Source organism: Brassica oleracea, unplaced genomic scaffold (assembly GCF_000695525.1).
Source record: "Brassica oleracea var. oleracea cultivar TO1000 unplaced genomic scaffold, BOL UnpScaffold00679, whole genome shotgun sequence".
NCBI classification, from domain to species: Eukaryota; Viridiplantae; Streptophyta; class Magnoliopsida; order Brassicales; family Brassicaceae; genus Brassica; species Brassica oleracea.
The window spans coordinates 138,610-145,244 of record NW_013617435.1 but is presented as its reverse complement, the minus strand read 5'-3'; the positions used below and the strand labels follow the sequence as shown (position 1 = coordinate 145,244).

Below are 6,635 nucleotides of genomic sequence, written 5' to 3'. Positions count from 1 at the left end.
GATAAATCCACTAACAGTATGAAATTAAATAGTGTAACTAATTAACTTCTAAGCTTCATTATCACTAAGAAAGACGAAGATAGGGAAGGACATGTGTCGATCAGAGGACATGAAAGAAAAGCTGAACATATGAGCTGAAAGAAGGTGGGGACTTGAAAGTTCAAAAAATGCTTTTGATAGGAGCCTTGCACCCATCGCTACGTATGATTCAAGATATATTTCTTTGTATGATTCAAGATATTGTTATATACACCATTTTATATTCAATATAAAAGTGTCTTATCCCAAACATGATGTTTCTTCATTTGTGTTCATACAGTATCAATATTTACGCACATACAATTACACATATACGTACGTTCAGATGAACATGTTGTTGACTAGTGACTAGTGACATTGTATTGGAAGCAAAGCAAAGTTATTTTCGTATGATGTACATCTTTCCTTTCCAAGGGCCTACAATTTCACCCAAAGCTTCTTTTTTTGTTTTGTTTTGTAATTTGTTACCACGTATTAAATTTGAACAATTCCAATAGGAAATATTGAGAATTATAAGTTTATATATTTATATAATATTCTAGAGTTGTTTTCGGTATCCAAAATTAAAATTCTAAAAAATAGTTGCTGAACTTTTGACGTTTAAAAACACACAAATATGAGCAATGTTTCAAATCGCCACAAAATTATTCATAACTGTTTCTCTGTTCTTTTTAACAACAAATTATATCTCCGACTTAGTGAGCCGATCAGTGACACAACACACTAACATATATCACTAAACTATAAATCTTGATCAGATGAACATACGACTGGTTAACTGATCGAAACGGTACAACGCATATATTTTTATATCACAATAACATATCGTTATATGGCAATTGCTCTACTAAATAACCAAAGAAGTAGATGAATTTCATGTCACACATAGAACCTAGTACATTTTCTAGAATGAACACTCATTTTGAACATAGTCCTGTGATTCTTCAAGAGCATCTTGTACTTCTACTTGTAGAAAAAAATACATCTTTTATTTCTCCATTATTTGAACAATTTCTTTAGTCAGAAAAAAAAAACTCGACAACTTCATCAAATGTATAAGGTAATTGGGTCGAGCAAACTTCTGATCACATCTCATTGACGAAGTAGCTGCATGCGGCTCATGTGTTCCAAACCATAACACTGGCTAGAGTGATAAATATTCATATCAACCTTATTTTCTCCAGAAGAGCTTAGACACTCGCCGAGACTCGCGAGGTTTATCAAAAACTCTAGGGAAGTAAGTCGAGCAGAAGATCTCAAGTAGCACAGGAAACTGAAGAACACCGAACATCCCAATCGGGACAACAGCGAGCACCATAAACTGAGCCGAAACCCACGGTGTTCTCCCTCTAACCAGAGTCATAAGCGTCACGACAAAACTCACCATCATTGTCGTCATCGAGAGAAACAAAGTCGCAAGACCCACGATCTGTTTCGTCGGAAGCGATCTAAGGAAGTCCTCCTCGCGGTAACGAGACTTGAGAATGCCGAGGAACATGAGCAGAGACATGTATGAGGTGAAAAGAGATATAGCGTCTGAGATTAGGAAGATCATGAAGAGTTGGCCGTGGCCGTTGTAACTATCGGGGACAGTAAAGGCGGAGGAGAACATCATTGATAAGAGCTGCGACGACTGTGCAAGAAGTGGCTGTGTCTTTCATCCACTTCTCTCCTTGGTCCACTAGCTCCTTGTGCTGGTCTTTAAAGAGAGCCTGTGGAGTTTTCTTCTGCTTCAAGTTAACCATTTTTCGATGCTTAGGTTGCACTAGCCTCTCCACTTCCTCGAAATAAGACATCAATATTTTACTATGTTGTGAACAACAGCTAATTAAACACGAAAAAATATTTAAAACATGATTGTTTTAGGATCTGTACATTGATTATGTGAATGAATAATTTATGACACATTCGACCAGACCGGACCAGACCATCTGGTCCAAATCACTTTTATTGGTATACTGAGATTTAAGTCAAGCTAGAATCAACAGATTATTATGATTGTGGTCAGAGTTAGAGATTCACATATATTACTAGACAGAATTGTAATTCCAGCTTCCTTGTTGCACATAAAAAATTATACCTAGTTTCGATCGTGGGTAGCAAGAAACAATTATATATAACTATGTATCACCTTAAACCACTGTAGTTCCCTTTGCATCTGAAGAACAGCACCCGGAATGAGATTAAGCCGTGAAACTGGGGATTTTTACGCGGCGTGATGCAGCATATTAGTATGGAGTTTGTCCCAAGCTGTAGCAAGGATGTTTTTCTTGGCACCCATTTTGTAAATGAGGCTAAAGATCTTCTCTTGCCTATGGCTCACAGCATAGAAAAAGAGGTTAAGACCGTAACTATCTTTGAACCAAACAATATCAGGATAATGCTTCATCACTTCCTCGATTTACTCAACGATACCATTCTCTACTGCCTTGAAGAGAGCTTGGTTGAGACCCGCATTCTTCTGTTGAGTGGCGTCGAAGTGAGGTATCTCTTGGCAGATACAGTTTAGTATCTCTTTGGCTTGAGCATGCCCTAGCTTTAGTTTGTATACTTTTCTTATGTGTGGAACTGTCAATAAAAAACATTATCATTTAAGACAGATCAAAATCAACACTAGGGCTAATAATATGAGACTCTTACGAAAAAATCTGAGGTATTTTAACAGTTTCTCTTCAATCCAATTATGATCTTGTGGTTTCCTGTATTGATGGTGATGATCATTCAGACCGTGATGAGGGTTAGAGCATCATTATCCTACATACCCATTAAAAGTCTCTTGATTAAATTTTAATAGTATTTAAGGAATAAAGATGTTTAAGAGACATAGGCAAAAACTTTAAGATTTTTATGTCTCCATTCCAAGTTTCTTACTTTGAGGTTCTTAGAAAAAAATATTATTAAACATTTTTAATAATTTTTTTATTAAATAAAACATAATAAAGATAACATTACATTGTAGACATAGATTTTTAAATAAAAACATTAACACAAAGATTATTAAAATAAACGAGAATTATTTGAAAGAAGCATCCGAGATCAGTTGTTGTCTTCATCATCTCCAAATCTACATCATATATGTTCTACTAAATCACCATTCAGTTGTTGATGCATTTGTCTATCAAGAATTCTTGTTCGACCATTCATCATATTTGCGATATTTGAAGGGATATCTGTAGAAAACGTGAGATCGACATGTGAACTTCTGTTGTCTACTCCTTGTTGGAACTCTGAAACATCAAATTGAGTGTATCCATCTCGTTCGTTTTCTACTATCATATTATGGAGCATGATACATACTCTCATAATCTTCCCAATTTTGACTTTATCCCAAAACAACGCTGGATTTTTAACAATGGCAAAGCGAGCTTGCAAGACTCCAAAAGCACGCTCGACATCTTTTCGGACAGCTTATTGACGTTGAGCAAATAAAACTACTTGCGGCCCTTGTGGTATAGGAATAGATTGGATAAAAATTACCCATTTCGGATAAATATCATCGGTGAGATAGTAAACCATATGATACTCTCTTCCATTGACAAAGAAAGTGACATTCGAGCTTGACCTTTTATTATGTCATCAAAAAAATGTGAACGATCAAGAACATTGATATCATTTAATGTACCTGGAGGTCCAAAAAACGTATGTCATATCCAGAAATCGTATGAAGCAAACGCCTCTAAAACGATAGTTGGTTTACCCGAACCACGAGAATATTGCCCTTTCCAAGCGGTGGGACAATTCTTCCACTCCCAATGCATACAATCTATGCTTCCTATTATCCTAGGAAAGCCATGATGCTCTCCCACATCAAGTAGACGTTGAAGATCAGTCGGTGTTGGTCTTCTTAAGTACTCATCCCCGAACAAATATATTATTCCTTCCACAAAATTTTCCACACATAAACGAGTTGTTGTTTCACCGAGCCGGAGGTATTCTTCGACGGTATCAGCTGCAGAACTATACGCCAAGACACGAATGGCTGCGGTACACTTTTGAATTGGAGAGAGACTATTCCTTCCGAGACCATCTTTCTTATCCCGAAAATATTCAACTTCGTTGGAGAGAACAAATATATTATTCCTTCCACAAAATTTTCTACACATAACCGAGTTGTTGTTTCACCGAGCCGGAGGTATTCGTCGACAGAATCAGCTGCAGAACCATATGCCAAGACACGAATGGCGGCGGTACACTTTTGAAGTGGAGAGAGACTATTCCTTCCGAGACCATCTTTTTTTTCCCGAAAATATTGAACTTCGTTGGAGAGTCGATCAACAATGTGCATGAACAATGACTTGTTCATTCTAAAACGTCGTCGAAATAAATTATGAGGATACGTCGGAGTTTCACTGAAATAATCGTTCGATAAACGATTATGCCCTTCTTCACGATGTCTTTCAATATAAACTCTTTTTTTTTTCTTTTTTTTCTTCGTTCTTCTTGATCATCTTGAATTTGAAAATTCTCAAAGTAGACGCATTTTTGCCCTTCCTTACAAGTAAGCTCTCAAGTAGACGCATATTTGTAAGACTATCCTTCTTGGCCAAGTCTTGCTGTTTAATTTCCCACATAGTCTGAAACTTTGACAGCGTTTCCTTCCCCTCAACATTCTTCTTCTTCTTCCCTTTTGCTGCCTTAACACCCGAGGGACGCTCCTCTGTCCCTGTTTCATTGGCATGTGAAGTCTCTGACTGTGAACCCTCATCACACTTCCTCCTTTTAGCGGTTCCTTGGTATGAGAGTTCACACCATTTTTGATCATTCCGAAGCTCTTTCCAAGCATGCTCAAGGATAATTTTTTTTGGGGGGTTATTGAAGAATATTTCATGAGCTAATTTGAGAACATCATTCTCATTTTGACCACTCGTTTTCTCTCTACTTGCTGCTTCAAAAGCCCCACAGAACTTGTTGACTTGATCATTTATCTTGTGCCAACACTGCTTGCAATGAGTGTATTATCGGAGTTCAGTGGCTGCAACCTTGGGACTTGCCGCAAAGTAAGCGGCAATCCTTTTCCAGAATGTCCCAGACCGTTGCTCATTTCCCACTACTGGATCTTTGCTTGTGTTGAGCCAGGAGCTGATGAGCACCATATCTTCTACAGGCGTCCACATCCGGCGTTCCTTACGCTCAGCAGGAGTGTCTTCAAGGATAGTTTCTTCTACTAAACTAAAGACACTTTGTTGACTCGTAAGGAGATCAACAAAGTTAGTACTCTGCCGGTATGGATTGGAATCCATCTCCCGAGAATGTCACAGAAAGAACGGAAAAAAAGAAGAAGCTAAAACAGATTGAAAGAAGAGAAGAAGAAGCAATGTTGATCACAGAAGAGAGAAAGAGAAGAACACTATTTTAAAGAGAAGAAACAATTAAATGGAGTTGACATCAACCAAACACATTCATCACACTATTTTAAAGAGAAGAAGCAATGTTTAAGACAGAAGAGAGAAAGAAAATCAGGCTATTTTAAAGAGAAGAAACATTTAAATGGAGTTGACATCAACAAAACACATTCATCACACTTCATCACACTTTCTATCTAACCATCAACCTATTTATTACTAACACAACCATTAACTACCTAACTCAACATTAAAGCACTCAATAAATTCGAAAGGAGTAGACATTTACCTGTATTGCTCTGCTTTGCACTCCTCTGGTTTAAGGTTCCTTCTTCTTGTACCGTGGATCCACACACTCTGACCCAAACACACAAACAGGAAGTAAAAACTTCATCAATGACTTTGAGGAACACAAACACACAAACAGCAACTCAGAACTTATTAAAAACTATTTCATCAATGACTTTTAAACAAATCAAATTTGATCAATCCATCTATATTAAAACAACCTTACAAACAAATTGAATTTGATCCATTAAAAATTATAATATTTAAGACTTTGAGGAACATAAACACACAAACAGCAACTCAGATTTGATCAATCCATCTGTATTGAAACAATCTTACAAACAAATTGAATTTGATCCATGAAAATTTAGAATATTTAGGACATTGAGGAATAACAGAAGCTTTACCATTGATTCAAGGAGAAGCAAAGTGAGAGAGCTCTGTCACCACCGAGAGACAGCTTCATCGCCATCGAGGAGAGCTCCGTCGCCGATGAGGACAGCTCCGGCGCCGTCTAGGAGAGCTTCGTCGCCACAGAGATCGCCAGATCGAACCGAACAAACAAAATATAAAGTAAAAAATCCGATCAGAACAAGTTAAACATTAATCATTCACATGCATAATGAAACAATATGATCTCCTATCACTACCTTTCGATTAGAGCTGAGCCACAGCGGGAAAGCTCCGTCGCTGTCGAGGAGACCCACCGAGAGACAGATTCGACGAGAACCAAAACATAGGAACCGATCAGAACAAGAAGAGGCTCAATCACATGCATAATCGATCAAATCGCCATAGAAATCGCCAAGTCGAGAGAATTCGAGAGAGAGAGAAAACAAGTTTCATACGCATTTAACGCGTAACCGAACTTCCACCCTCTCCTTTGTTGACACGCGTCCACCAAGACACGTTCCTTCCCGAGCCAACGAAAGACCCGTCTCCTCCGCTTTCTTCCTTTTAAAATAT

General features: G+C 37.8%; 1 pseudogene; it reads right to left on the bottom strand.

The window, feature by feature from the left end:
- Positions 1–1,210: 1,210 nt before the first annotated feature.
- On the bottom strand, positions 1,211–5,279 carry LOC106319894 (annotated as a pseudogene).
- Positions 5,280–6,635: the final 1,356 nt, after the last annotated feature.